This window comes from Chrysochloris asiatica, unplaced genomic scaffold (genome assembly GCF_000296735.1).
Source record: "Chrysochloris asiatica unplaced genomic scaffold, ChrAsi1.0 scaffold00027, whole genome shotgun sequence".
In the NCBI taxonomy this organism is placed as follows: domain Eukaryota; kingdom Metazoa; phylum Chordata; class Mammalia; order Afrosoricida; family Chrysochloridae; genus Chrysochloris; species Chrysochloris asiatica.
In genome coordinates this window covers 3022988-3038684 of record NW_006408545.1, presented here as the reverse complement: position 1 = coordinate 3038684, position 15697 = coordinate 3022988, and the positions used below count along the sequence as shown (strand labels likewise).

Genomic DNA, 15697 nt, shown 5'->3' with positions numbered 1-15697 from the left:
AAGAACATATCCAGATCAGTCATGAGGTACAACACTGTCTGTGATAGGATAATATCCATGCACCTTCAGGGAAGCCCAGTTAATACCACTATTATTCATATTTACGTACCAACCACCAAAGCCAGTGAGGATGAAATACAAGAATTCTATCAATTTCTTCAATCTGAAATTGATCAAATATGCAATCAAGATGTATTGATCAGCTCTTTTGGCTTGCTGAACAGCACCATGGCAGTCGGCAAGAACAAGCACCTTACAAAGGTAGCAAAAAATGAACCAAGAAGAAAGTGGTTGATCCGTTTTCTAAGAAAAAATGGTATGATGTTCAATATAAGAAATATTGGGAAAACACTAGTCACAAGGACTCAAGGAACCATAATTGTATCTTTGAAGTGAGTCTTGCTGATCTGCAGAATGATGAAGTTGCATTTAGAAAATTCAAGCTAATTACTGAGGATGTTCAGGGCAAAAATTGCTTGACCAACTTTCATGGCATGGATCTTACCCGTGACAAAATGTGCTCCATGGTCCAAAAATGGCAGACCATGATTGACGTTCACATTGATGTCAAGACTACAGATTGTTATTTGCTTCACCTGTTCTGTGTCGGTTTTACTAAAAAATGTAACAACCAGATTCAGAATACATCTTATGCTCAGCACCAACAGGTCCATCAAATCCGGAAGAAAATAATGGAAATCATGACCCAAGAGGTGAAGACAAATGACTTGAAAGAAGTGGTCAATAAACCAATTCCAGACATCATTAGAAAGGACATAGAGAAGGCTTGCCAGCCTATTGACACTCTCCATTTTACTTTCTTGGGAAAGTGAAAATTCTAAAGAAGCCCAAGTTTGAGTTGGGAAAACTCATGGAGCTTCATGGTAAAGGCAGTAGTTCTGGAAAAGCTACTGGAGATGAGACAGGTGCTAAAGTTGAATGAGCTGATAGCTGTGAGTTGAATGAGCTGATAACCATGAGCCACCAGGTCAAGAATCTGTATAAAATTCAGACTTTTAATGGTGACAAATAAAAGATCTTATTTGTGTGTGGGGGGGGAAAGATGTATTGATCATTACTGGTGATTAGAATGCAAAGGTTGGGAGCAAAGAGGAAGGATCAGTAGTTGGAAAACATGTCCTTAGTGATAGAAATGATGCTGGAGAATGCATGATAGAATTCTGCAAAACCAATGATTTGTTCATTTCAAATACTTTCTTTAGACAGCATAAGAGACGACTATACACATGGACCTCACCAGATGAAATACACAGAAATCAAATTGACTACATCTGCGGAAAGAGACGATGGAAAAGTTCCATATCATCAGTAAAAACAAGTCCAGGGGCAGACTGTGGAACAGACCATCAATTACTCATATGCAAATTTAAACTGAAGCTGAAGAAAATGAAAGCAAGTCAACGAGAGCCAAAATATGACCTTGAATATATCCCACTTGAATTTAGAGATCATCTGAAGAACAAGTTTGATACATTAAACACTAAAGACCGATGACCAGAGGAGTTGTGGGATGACATCAAGAACATCATACATGAAGAAAGCAAAAAGTCATTAAGAAGACAAGAAAGAAGGAAAAGGTCAAAATGTTTGTAAGAAGAGACACTGAAACTTGCTCTCCAGCGTAGAGATGCTAAAGCAAATGGAAGAAATGAGAAGGTCCAAAAACTGAACAGAAAATTTCAAAGATCAGCTGGAGAAGATAAAGACAAATATTATAACAAAATGTGCAAAGATCTGGAATCAGAAAACCAAAAAGGAAGAACACACTCAGCATTTCTTAAGCTTAGGGAATTGAAAAAAATTCAAGCCTTGTTTTTTGTTATTGAAAGATTCTCTGGGCAAATTATTGAATGATGCTGAAAGCATCAAGAGAAGATGGAAGGAATACACAGAGTCACTGTACCAAAAGGAAATAGTTGATGTTCAGGAGGGAGCCTTGATCCAGAGGGCACTGAGGAAGGTAGAATCTCCACTGAGTAGTATCCAATGAGTCTGGGCGGGGCTAATGAATGGAGATGGGGATAGGTCCCTTGTGGTACCATAGTGAATAATTATCAGGACTGACTGTGAGGGTTGGAAATGCAAAGGTGGTTTGTTTTGTAGCAAAAGGAGGAAGTGATTAACTATGCAGTCCAGGAGCCGAGGTCCCTGGCATCATCAAGGGAGAAGAGCGGAGTACGAGATCCTACCCAGAGAAGCAGTGACACCAGAGATGGAGGCAGAGACGATGACATGGAGAGATGGAGTGGCTGGGGACTCTAGACCCAGAGAGGGAGAGGGACTGTGTGCTTATGACCAGGGTAGGGTTGGGGAGAGCGGGCAGGCTTGCAGGGTATATCCTTTGGTTGGTTGATGATGCATGGAGGGAAAAGTAACCATGGCAGTGATACTATATATGATAGGATGAATGTGAAGCTAATGTTCTCCCATGTAAACTATCACATAATTCACAATAAAACATTTTTTTAAAAAGTACAGCTGAAATAAAAACATACAATCAAGATGCATTGATAATAATTTGTGATTGCAAACAAAAATGAGGGGTTGGTAACTGAAAAATATGGACTTGGTGAAAGAAATGATGCTGGAGATCATGATAGAATTTTGTAAAACCAACATCTTCTTTGCAATTACCTTCCTTCAAGAACAAAAAGAAAATTGAAGAAATGATGAAGTAAAAAAGCAGAACAGAAAATTTTAAAGTAAAGCTTGAAAATACAAAGTTAAGCATTGTAATGAAATGTGCAAAACCTGAAGTTGGAACAGCAAAAGGAAGAGCACTCTTAGCATTTCTTAAGCTAAACCAAATAAAGACAAAATCTGAGTCACAACTTGAAATATTGAAGGATTCTATGGGGATAATAATGAGCAATGCAAAAAGTGTCAAAAGAAGACAGAATGAATTAACAGTCATTGTACCATAAACAATTGGTCAAGGCTTGACCATTTTGAAAAGTAGAATCTGATCTGCATTAAAGGCAATGGCAAAAAAACTAGTTCTTAGGAATTGATGGCATACCAATTGAAATGTTCCAACAATCTTATGCAATGCTGGAAGCACTCAAGAAATTTTGAAGACAGCTACCTGACTGTCTACTGAAGGAAATCCATATTTGTGCTCATTCCAAAGGAGACTCCACAGATGCATAAAGCACTCAACCTCAAGGTTGGTTTGAACTGCAAGATCTGTGGTTCAAACTCACCAGCTCTCAAGAGTAGTGATAGTGGATCTAAGGAAAATTAAATCTTTGGCAACTTCAATATTTTATCTATTTGTTGTGATACTATTTATTTGTCTAGTGAAGACTTTCATTTCCTTTACATTGAGGTGCAATCCATATAGAAAACATTTTAGGTTCTCTTCACTTCCAGCAAGCAAGATTGTATCATCTGTATGTCACAGGTTGTTAATGAGTCTTCCTCCAATCATGGTGCCACATTCTTTTTCATATAATCCAGTTTCTTGGATTATTTGCTCATCATAAAACTGAATAATTATTGTGAAAGAATATAACTCTGGCACACAACTTTCCTGAGTTTAAATAATTCGGTGTGCCCTAGTTCTGTTCAAACACCTTCCTCATGAAATTAAGTGTTCTGGATTACCCCTTCTAAGCCTTGTGTTCCATAGATTGTCATGATCCACACAGTTGAAAGCATTTGCAGAAACAATAAAGCACAAGTAAACATTTTCAGAGGTTCTCTGCTTTCAGCCAAGATCCATCTGACATCAACAGTGATTTTCTTCATTCCAAGTACTCTTCTAAATCTGGCTTGAACATATGGCAGTTCCCAATTGCTGTATTATTGGAGCCACCTTTTTATTTATCTTTAGCAAAGTTTTACTTGCATGTGAAGCCAGTAATATTGCCCTATGTTTTCCACTTTTTGTTGGGTCACCTCTCTTTGGAATGTGCACAAAAATGGATGTCTTCCAATCAGTTGGCTAGAAAGCTGTCTTCCAAATTTCTTGGCAAACTGCTGCACCAGTTTATTGAAAGATTTAAATTTATTTTCCTTCAATTCTTGGAGCCTTGTTCTTAGCCAGTTCCTTCAGTGCATCGCTAACATTCCTTCAGTACCATTGGCTCTTGATCATATGCTCCTTCTTGAAATGGTTGAACATCAAGTATTTATTTTTGCTGCAGTTACTCTGTGCATTCTTTCCATCTTATTTTTATGCTTTCTGCATCAGTCTATATTTTGGCTATTGTTGTTTCTAAGTTCCATTGAGTTGGTTAAAATTCATAGCTACCCTGTATGGGATTTCTGAGGAGTCGCTGGTGAGCCTGAACCGCTGAACTTGCTATTCAAACCAACTTGCAGTCTAATGCATTCAATTGTAGCTCCACACGAGGACTCCATTTTGTCCATAGAATGCTTCAATATTGCAAAACGAGCCCAAAATTTTTTCTACAATTCATTCAGCTTGAGAAATGCTAAGTATGTTCTTCCCTTTGTGTTCTCTAACTCCAGCTCTTGTCATGTCTCATTATATTTTACACATTTCATTATAATACGTGACTTTGTCTTCCGGAGCTGCTCTGTACATTTTTCTGTTTAGCTCCTTTACCTCCTCGTTTATTCCATTTGCTTTAGCATCTCTATGCTGTGAAGCAAATTCCAGACTCTCTTCTCACATCCATTTTGGTCTTCTTTTTTTTTTACTTTGTTTCATTACAATGATTATAATCCCCTCCATGTACCATCAGTTAACAGTATTTCTCTCTATTCATATTAGCACTTTTTTTCCCTTTAAACACTCAGGCATATGTAATCATTGAAACCACCAAAGAGCACATTCTGCAAGTCTGCCTCCTGGCCATCAGCTCTCAGTCTCTCTCCATGAATCTAGCGTCCTCAACTGCTCCCTGTCTTCATGTCCATATCTCGGCCTACATGTCTGGTGTCACTGCTTCCCTGGATGAGGTCCCACATTCCTCTTATGTTCTTCTCTTTTGATGGTCATAGGCACTTAGTTTCTGGACTGTAACATTAACTACTCCCCAGTATTATAATTTGTTACACAGCTTCTACCTTTACAACTGTGACAGTCACAACTAGTCATGATAACAATTACTTGCTATTTAATCTTAAGAATCTTATCCCCATCTCTTTTTATCAGACCCGTCTAGACAAGATGAAAACTATTCAGTGGGGACTCTATCTTCCCTCACACAATCTTAAACGAAACTCCCTCTTGAAACCTTGTAAGCCAGTCACTTCGTGCCTTTATCGCCCCCTCATTTTAGATAGCCAATGTCTAAGTTGCCCGTCCCTATCTACCCTGTATACAGAGGGGATAGCATTGATTCTTGATGTGAACACTCCTTCCCTCTCAGTTGGTATTTTGAGCTACTACCTCCAAGAACATAGGTCAGGTTCATCAAATTGTAACAATTTACCCTTGTTTCCTATGTTAAAAAATTGTTTTCTTTTTTTCTTCCTCTAGTTGAGTTATGATTATAAAGCCATCGAGGCTAGGTCAAATGGGTACTAATTGCAAATTTGGGTGTTATTGTGTGTCTCCCCTCACTTCATATCAGCTGGATGCTTTACTTTCAGTTCTAGCCCTCTGTGGCTATGTCCTTGTCCATGGGCTCAGGTGTCCCCAGGTCTCACCACACTTTGAACAAATCAGCCCTTCCTCTTCTTTCCCCCATCTCCAGGCCAGTGGGAGTCTATGGAATGTGGTTGAACTCAGTCCATTTCTTCATTGGTGGCTTTCCCCTTCTTCTACTCAGCAGTAGACCAATGTGGTTGCCAGAAAGCTTGCATGCCTGCTCATGTGTTCCCTTTGAGTTTCAGTCTTAGAGGGGGATTTGTCCTGAAGGGACTTGATTGCTTGCCTTGATGGCTTCCCAGCTAACAACTTGCTTATTCTTGTAGTAGTTGGTCATACTGTCACTTTTTTGGTTGTTTGTTTGTTTTCCTGATGATCTTTCTTTGAAGATGTATCATCTCTCTTAACTGTTCCAAGCTGGTCTGCTTGTCTTTGCTAGTGGGATTGTCCCACCTCAGCAGGTTCTGGATGGGGCTCAGGATTCCACCTAAGGTCCTATGCACTGCAAAGGCTCCTCAAGAAGCCTATTTCACTGGGGAAGTTCTAGAACCCCTTTTAGGATGTTCAATCAGTTATAGGCTGAAGACAGGCTTACAAGCTTTCTGTAATCATGTTTCCCAACATTGCTTTCTATCCTACTCAAGTGTTTATTTTACAATAGTAGGGAAGGGAAACCAATATTCATAAGACAGTCAGGCATCTTAGTATTATTTTCCCTGTTTAGACTATGCCTCGATCCCTGTATCACAGAGGCCTCTTGTTCCAAGTTTGAGCATGCATCACTATTTACCTCTGTCCCATTTAGCCCATACAAAACTGTCTCAGTGTTCCCCTGTCTACCTTGTTATTCCTCCCCCTCCCACTTCTTGTGCATTTCCCTCCCCAACACCTGAACTATGATGTGTCTGCCCCCTACCCTGTACTCTACCATCACCTCCTTCTACCTCCCCCAAATCTCCCCACGGCACCCCCACCTGTAACCAACAAAGAATATTTTTCCCCCTTTCAGTATGGGTATATTTTCTTAACCTTACAATAATGCTCTTATGCAATATTTGTCCTTTTGTGACTTACTAATTTCAATCAGCATAATGTCCTCAAGGTTCATCCATGTTATGTGGTGGCTTACAGCTTCCGTGTTATTCTTCAAGGTAGCATAGTATTGCATTATGTGTATGTACCAAAGTTTGTTTATCCATTCTTCCACTGATGGGCACTTAGGCTGTCTCCATCTTTTTGCTATTGTGAATAGTGTTGCTATGAACTTTGTTGTGTTTATACCTACTCGTGTTATGGTTTGTATTTCTTGTGGATATATACCAAGTAGAGGGATTGCTGGATTGTATGATATTTCTATTTCCAACTTTCTGAGGAAACACCATGCTGTTTTCCAGAGTGGTTGGACCATTTTGCAAAACCACCAGCAATGTAGGAGGATTCCAGTCTCTCCACATCCTCACTAGCATTTATTTTCCTCTACATTTTTTAATGTCACTGTTATTGTTGATATGAGATGCTATCTCATTGCTGTTTTGATTTGCATCTCTCTAAGGAGCTCTGGTAGCGTAGTGGTTACGAACCAGGCTGTGAGCTGCAAGGTCAGCAATTCGAAACTACCAGCTGTTCTGTGGGAGAAAAATGAGGCTTTCTGCGCCTGTAACAATTTACAGCCTTGGAAACCCTATACAGGGTCTCTATGAGACGGAACCGACTCCACGGCACATAACAACAACAACAATGGCTAATAATTGTGAATATTTCTTTATATGTTTTTTATCTGCTGAATATCTTCCTAGGTGAAGTGTCTGTTCATGTCCTGTGCCCATTTTTTAATTGGGTTACTTGTCTTTTTCTTGTAGAGGTGTTGTAATTTCCTATAGATTTTAGAAATTAGTCCCTTGTCTAATGTGTCATTGCAAAAGATTTTTTCCCATTTTGTGGGCTCCCTTTTTACTCTTTTGATGATATCTTTTGATGTAAATAAGTTTCTAATTTTTAAAATGTCCCAATCATCTATTTTGTCTTCTTTTGTTTGTGTAATTTGTGCAATGTGTGGTAGTCTGTGTGTGCCCAGTATTAGAGCCCTTAAGTTTGTCCCTATTTTTTCATTGATGGCCTTTATAATTCTTGGATTCACAGTCAGGTCTTTAATCCATGCTGAGTGGGTTTTTGTACATGGCGTGAGGTAAAAGTCTTTTGAATATCAATCTTTTGCATATCAATTTTCAGTTCTGCCAGCACCATCTGTTAAAGAGACTATGTCTTCCCCATTCAGTGTACTTTGGCCCTTTGTCAAAGATGAGTTGGCTGTATGTGAATGGGTTAATTTCTGGATTCTCAATTCTGTTCCATTGATCTATATATCTTTCATTGTACCAGTACCAGGCTCTTTTGACCCATGTAGCCAGGTAGTAAATTTTGAAATCAGGGAGTAAGAAGCCCCCAACTTTGTTGTTCTTCTTAAGCAGTGCTTTGCATATCCTGGGTCTCTTTCCTTTCCATAAAAAGTTAGTAATTATTTTTTCCATCTCTTTAAAGAATGTCGTTGGAATCTGGGTTGGATTTGCATTACACTTAGATGGACAATGAATAATCATGGAAGCAGCAGTCAAATCAAATAATTTATTTCATTGGACAAATCTGCTGCAAAAATCTCTTTAGAATGTTAAAAAGCAAACAGGACTAAAGTGCGCCTGACTCAAGCCATGGTATTTTCAATGGCTTCCTAAGCCTGTGAAAGCCAGACAACGAATAATGTAGACCAGAAAAAGATGGATGCATTTAAATTATCATATTGGCAAAGAATGTTGAATGTACGTTGGCCTTCCAGAAGAACAAACAAATCTGCATTTGAAGAAGTACAGCCAGAATGCTCTTGAGAAGTGAGACTGGTAAGACTTTGTCTTATGTATTTTGAACAGGTTATAAGAATTGACCAGTTCCTGGAAAAAGAAGTACTTCTTGCTTGGTAAAGTAGAGGGTCGGGGGGGAAAAAGGAAGACCACCAATGAGATAGATTAATGCAGTAGCTGTAAACAATGGGCTCAAACATAACAACACTTATGAGGATGATACAGATGGAACAGGGTTTGATGCATGAGTTGGACATGATTTGATGACATCGAACAACAACATAAAATATAGGAGTTTATAAGACCTTTTTTGTTGTTGTTAAGTGCTATTGAGTCAGTGTTGACTCATAGCAATCCTGTGTAGGGTTTCCAAGGGGAGTCTGGAGAGTTTGAACCACCAACCACATAGTTCAAATGGCCTTGTAATCTAGTGCTTTATGCTATGGTGCCACACAAGGACTCCTTATAGACCTGTAAAAGTCATCTAATATGAGTCTCCTTAATATCAGAAGTCTATGATTCACTATGATTCAGGGAGAAAAATTTAGAACTCTCACTTATTTTTATTTCACCTGGAAGAAAATAGTCACAGGACACCAGTGTCAATTGGCATAACATTGTCCACAAAGACAGTGTTCGACATCCTACTAGGATGACTATTTATTGTGGTCTTAAAAGGTTGTGAGAAGCCATCTAAGGTGTAACTATTGTAGTTGTGACTTAGTCACTTCTACCCAATTTCTATCACACAAGTTCTTGAGGAAAGTTTCTAGACTGTCACAATCTGGAAATCTCACACAGTAGTTACACTCTCCCATTTGATACAAAGTGTTACAGAGCAGGCATTCTCTGCTTTCAAAATACTTTCCACAGTTTGCCTCTCACCTAGATGTGGTATCCTAAATACTATCCTAGCTTGTATCTGCTCTGGTTTGTATTCTAAATTTCAAGTGGCAGCCAGGTAACCATTTTATGTCTAAAATTACATAGAATGGTGGTGATTGTGTACCAGGACTCATAGAGACCTGTATAGGGTTTCTGAGGCTGTAAATGTTTACTGGAGCAGACAGCCTCATCTTCCTTGTTGTTGTTGTTGTTGTTGTTAAGTGCCGTTGAGTCAGTTCCGACCCATAGCGACCCTGTATAGGGTTTCCGAGGAGCAGTTGGTGAGCTTAAACTGCCGACCTTGCAGTTCACATGGCTTTGCTGTCTGGCGCATTAACCCACAGCGCCACACCAGGACCCTCATTGTTGTTGTTGTTAAGTGCCGTGGAGTCGGTTCCGACTCATAACGACCCTGCACAGGGTTTCTGAGGCTGTTAATATTTACAGGAGCAGAATGCCTCATCTTTGGACCCTCATAGTAGCTTTTAATTACTGCTCTTGAGGTTAGCAGTCCAGCTTGTGATCCATTGCTGTAGAGTCGATTTGGACTCATAGCGACCCTGTATAGGGTTTCCAAGGAGCAGCTAGTGACCTTGAACCACCGACCTTGCAGTTCAAATGACTTTGCAGTTCAACGCATTAGCCCACTGCGCCACACCAGGACTCCATTACATGACCAGGATTCCTAAAATCAAATATTGTTGTTAAGTGCCCACGAGTCAGTTCTGACTCATAACGACCCTGTATAGGGTTTCCAAGGACCGACTGGTAAGCTTGAAGCGCCAACCTTGCGTTTCAAACTGACCTTGTAGTCTAGTGCATTAACCCACAGGACCTACCAGGACTCACTGAAATGTTCCTTGAATAAATTAGGTCTTCTTTCCCTTATTATTATTATTATTTAAGTGCCCCTGGATGTTGTTTTTAAAAAGATGGCAATACTAAAAATATTGATGATTAATGCTGTTTTTTGGAAGAATTCGGTAGAGGAGGGGTGAGGGGCGAGGTGTAGCGAGTTCAAAGGAGGCCATTATATTGCACTTAAAGAAACAGGCATGCATACTGCAGCTGCCAAACATCTCAACTTTTCACTTTGTTTGATTTCGTCTCTTTTTCTGTCAGTTAAAATAAAAAAACCACACCAATTCGTTTCCTCAAAATTCCTTCCATCTTTTTGTCCAGTTACTCCAATACTGATTCTATCTACCCACCTCCTTCTGCTACCACTAAAAATCTCATTTCTAAATCTTCGTACTCTTTGTTACACCAGTCAATTCAATTACTTTTTAAATTTTATTCCCTTTCCAAGCACATTCTACCTTACTCAGCACAATGATGCTGGAGTTTGCAACAAAGGATTGAATCAAGTACTTTTGGGGAATGTAAGGGGCTTTGTATCCTTATAGTTTATTGGTTTTCTTGTTTTTGTTTTTTGTCTGTATCACCTCATTACAAATCTCATAACTTCAAAAAAACTTACAAACATTATTAAAAAAAAACAAAAATGATACAATGATAGAATCAAGTCTCTGATGAAAGCTCTTAGCACTCAACTCTTAATAGGGTTTCTAATTTCCTTCTTAACATATGTAAAGCAGATCAAATTAAACACTCTTGACATTTAGACTTTTAAAACAAAACAAGAAGTCAATTCACACTTCACTCAGGTTAAGCAAAAAAGAAAAAGAAGAAGAAGCAGCAGCATGCCTTACACTCATCCCTTGCTGTAGGGTCTGAATAGGAAGTTTATTAAGAAATGAACACAGCAAATTGGTACAGGGTATAAGAGATGAAGGAGACCAGCAGTGAGATGATCACATTGAGGCATTGTTTTAGCTATTTGGATTGAGTTTAGACTGAGGCCAATTGGTGGATAATATGCAGGGATTACTCCTGTGGAAGATGGAATAATACCCAAGATGAACAGAAATCCTTCTCTGTATTATATCAAATCAGGGCACTGAGACCTTATGTCCTGATTCTCATCTTCACAATGTCAGAGATCAAGAAACACTCCTAAAATAACCAATATGTGAATGCTTTGACCATTTACATCAGAATATTTTCTTAATCATAGTTGTTTTATTAATCCTCCCATTGCACCTGTATAGGATACAAGGTGCCTTGCTGTCCTCCCTCATTTTGTTTGGTTACTACAGAACCATTGCATATATACAGAACCACAGTATAAGTCAAGTAATGATAATTCATTCAGTGGTTGGATTTTTCCCCTGCATTGTTGCTTTCATGATTATATCTACAAGAAAAAATAATTATAACTCATAAGACATTATACTCAAGACAAAATAATATATGGGAGCACAAATATGCTAAATATTATTTATTGGTTTTGTGCCATCGATTGATTCCAATTCATATGGACCCTGTATAGGATTTATGAAGAGTGGCTGGTAGGGTTGAACTGAAAAGCTGTGGTTAGAAGTCAAGTGCTTATCCTCCAGCCCCACACCAGATTAAAAAATATTTTGATCAATGCTGAGTGGTACCACAGCTGATCATATAAAAAATATTATAAAAGAATTCTCATGCTTGAGTTTCCTGCTCAAAATTATCAAATCTCAAAAAGATAGGAAGGAAGGAAGTTTGTAACGTGAACACTTAACAGATATCCTTTAAAATTCATAAACACCCATATAAAGACACTGTAAAGCATTAAAAAACAACAGAAAAAAACAAGCACAAAAACAAAATAAGGCAAAAACCAGAGGACAGGTTTAACATACAAAGCTACAACTGAAATGTGTAAGAATTTTGAATTTTTTGGTTCTTTAGTTGATTGGACTATCTCCTCCAAGATTGTTGTTGTTGTTAAGTGCCGGTGAATTGGTTCCTACCCATAGCGAGCCTGTATATAGGTGTATAAAAGGTTGTAGAGATCAGAATTCAAAGTAAAAAATCTAACCACAAATTTAATGATGGAAATCCTGCTCAACTTGGAAAGCATAGATGCAAAAAGATCCAAATTCTGAGCATAAACTCTCCAAATTTAGCTGCCTAAATCATAGCTAAATTATACATGTATGGGGAGACCTTGAGTGAGGCATTAGCCAGAGACTAGAGTGAAATATACTCTTAAAAGATAGCACACCACAGAATCAGATCTTGAGAGAAATGCTTTTCTTAACTGACTGCATTCCTCAGGCGTGCTCAATTCAATCAAAAGAAAGAGTTCAAAGCCAAAGTCAGCAGAGCAAGTGGAAATTGGGGAAACCCCGGAATCAAGGAAATCAAGGAACTCTGGGATCAAGGAAAGCACAGAAAGCATTAACTCCATATCTACCAAGACTCTGGTGGTGTTGCTTATGTGCCATGGAGTCGATTCCGACTCATAGCGACCCTATACAGGGTTTCTGAGGCTGGAAATATTTACGGGAGCAGAAAGCCTCATCTTTCTCCTGCGGAAGAGCTGGTAGTTTCCAACTGCTGACCTTGAGTTTCGCAGCCCAATTCATAACCACTGCGCTACTAAATCTCTAGTGGATTGATAAATTTTGAGGCATGGAGACACCCATAGAGGTCATTTAAAATAAACCAGTTGAAAGGCATGAGAACAAAGCAGATACATTACCAGCTGTTGTGTTGGATCTGGAAGTGGGGTGAAAGAGGGACTATAAGAAATTTGGCAATTTGAATTCAAAGCATTTCACTACCTGCTAAAGGAGTCCTGGTGTGGCACTGTTGGATAAACACTGGACTTCTAACTGAAAGATTGTTGGTTCATACACACCAGTCACTTCTTGGAAACACTCTAGTGTGTCACTATGAGTTAGGGCTGACTTGCGGGCACTTAAAAACAATAAGCAAAGGGAATAATCCTCAAAACAGAATGGAATCCCAAGTCACTAACACTTAATATTTTCAAAGTCTGGTTTTTAAACCAAAAATACTGGACACCAAAATAAATAGAAAAATATAACAAATAATTTGGGTAATAAAAAGGCAGTCAGTATACACTGACACTATGTGAAGCAACTACTGAGTATTATCAAAAACTACAGTTTTCCAGGTGAATTATGCTTCAACATAAGTAAACAAAAACACTAACAATGAAATCAATAAGCAACATCACTCTGGGGTAGTCAATCGTTAAATATGTTTCTTCTAGCCTTAGCCTTTGTAACTCCCACCAAATGACTTGTTTCCTAATGGGTCTGGACAAAGGAAAGTGGGAGAAGAAATAGATAGGATGACATGATTCTTGTATGGATGTTAACGAAGTTAATTGTAATTGCAGACACTCGAAAATCTAGCATTGGTATAAAATAAGCCATCTCAGAAATAGGAATGGGGATATCGCTACCATCAAAGAAGAAGAGCCACGAGTGGATTGCATCTTTAGAGTCTGAGATCCCTGTGCATTGAACTTTCTTGGCCCAGTGACAGAAAACTGTGACACTGGAGAAGTGGCAGAATAGAGCAGCAATAACAAAACTAAGTATGAGACAGAGCAGTTGGCTTCACAACCCATGGAGCAAGGGAAACTGAGTCATTTTGGACAGAAATCATGCTTGCAGAATATGGTCCCTGAAGGCACTTAATTGTGGGAAGGCCTAGGTATGTTGACCTTGGGAGTTAGAGTCAAATGCCTTCAGACTCAATCATAGGTTGGAGTGTTGTATCCTGTGGGCATTTATCAGCAGCCCTTAAAGAACTTTGTAACATTGGTGTGGCCAAGAGAGAGGCTTACCTTTGGGCACGACTAAGAAGACATGGTCTTTACTGGAAGAACTGTGCCTGAGCAATTTTAACCCTGAATTGTACCCTGTTAACTTCCCAAATAAACCCCTAACAACTGTATATATGCTGTCCACGTTCTGCATGGCCATTACATTGAATTATATATAGAACCTAGCTGAGCCAAGAGGGTTATGGAGGAATAACTGATGCCATAATCGTTTTTCCTTTTTTTTGCAATCATAATAAATACAAAGATTGAAGTTGTCAATGATTTTATTTTACTTGGATCTACAATCAACACCCATGGAAGCAACAGTTAGGAAATCAATCTAAGTGTTGCATTGGACAAATTTATTACAAAGATCTCTTTCAAATGTTAATAAGCAAAGATGTCATTTTGAAGATCAAGGTGTGCCTGATCAATACCATAGTATTTTCAATTGTGCCATATACATATGAAAAAGGGACTATAAATAAGTCTAAAAAACTAATGTCTTTGAATTATGGTGTTAGCAAGGAATATTAAATATATCATGAACTGTCAGAAGAATAAACAAACTGTGTTGGAAGAAATACAGTCACAATGTTCCTTAGAAGAGAAGACAGCAGGACTTCATGTCATGTGCCTTTGGCATGCTGGAGAAGGACATCATGCTTATCAAAGTAAAGGGTCAGTGAAAAAGAGGAAAACACTCAACAAGATGAAGTTACACAGTGGCTGCATCCATGGACTCAAACATAGGAATACTTGAGTGGATGGCAGAGGACCAGGCAGTGCTTTGTTCTGTTGCACATAGGATTGCTATGAAGCAGAATCAACTCTATGACACCCAACACAACAAAAAATATGGGAACCCAGATGTTAGATTTGGCAGATACAGACTTCAAAGTACATAAATATGTTAAGGGTAAAAGGAAATTATTTCTAAAGCATAGAATGAAAGTATTATTTCAGTGAGGAAATACGTAATTGCAATAGAGAAAAAAATAGGCATTGATTTTTTCAATGTAAATTCTAAAGTAGAAATGTAGCATTAATGAAATAAAAATAAGATGAATTCAATAGCAGATGTAAGATCACAGAAGATAGAATCAGTGAACTGGAAGATAGATCAATGGAAAATATCTCATCTGAGAAAGTGATATAAAAAGAAATAGGAAAGATGAATAATCTTCAAAATCTCTGAACATATCAAGTGGTCCATCACACATGTAACTAAATTCCAAAAAGGAGAAAATAAATAAAGAAGAAAACACCTTGTAGAGAATTGTTGTTGTTGTGAAGTGCCGTTGAGTCAGTTCCAACCCATAGCAACCCTGTATAGGGTTTCTGAGGAGCAGCTTGTAAGCTTGAACCACCGACCTTGCAGTTCAAATGGCTTTGGAGTCTGGTGCATTAACCCACAGCACCACACCAGGACTCCTTTAAGCAATGTTGTTGTTGTCAGGTGCCATCGAGTTGGAACCAACTCATAGCGACCCCATGCACAGCAGAACGAAACAATGTCCGATCCTGGGCCAATCTCACTACCGCTGCCACACCTGAGTCCATCAATGATGCCACCTGGCCAATCCATCTCATTAGGGGTCTTCCTCTTTTTCTCTGACCCTCCACCTTACCCAGCATGACATCCTTCTCCAGAGACTGTTCCCTCCGGACAATATGACCAAAGTATGA

General features: G+C 38.8%; 1 pseudogene; it reads left to right on the top strand.

The window, feature by feature from the left end:
- Nucleotides 1-228: 228 nt before the first annotated feature.
- Nucleotides 229-15697, top strand: part of LOC102827849 — a 34765-nt pseudogene continuing 19296 nt past the window's right edge.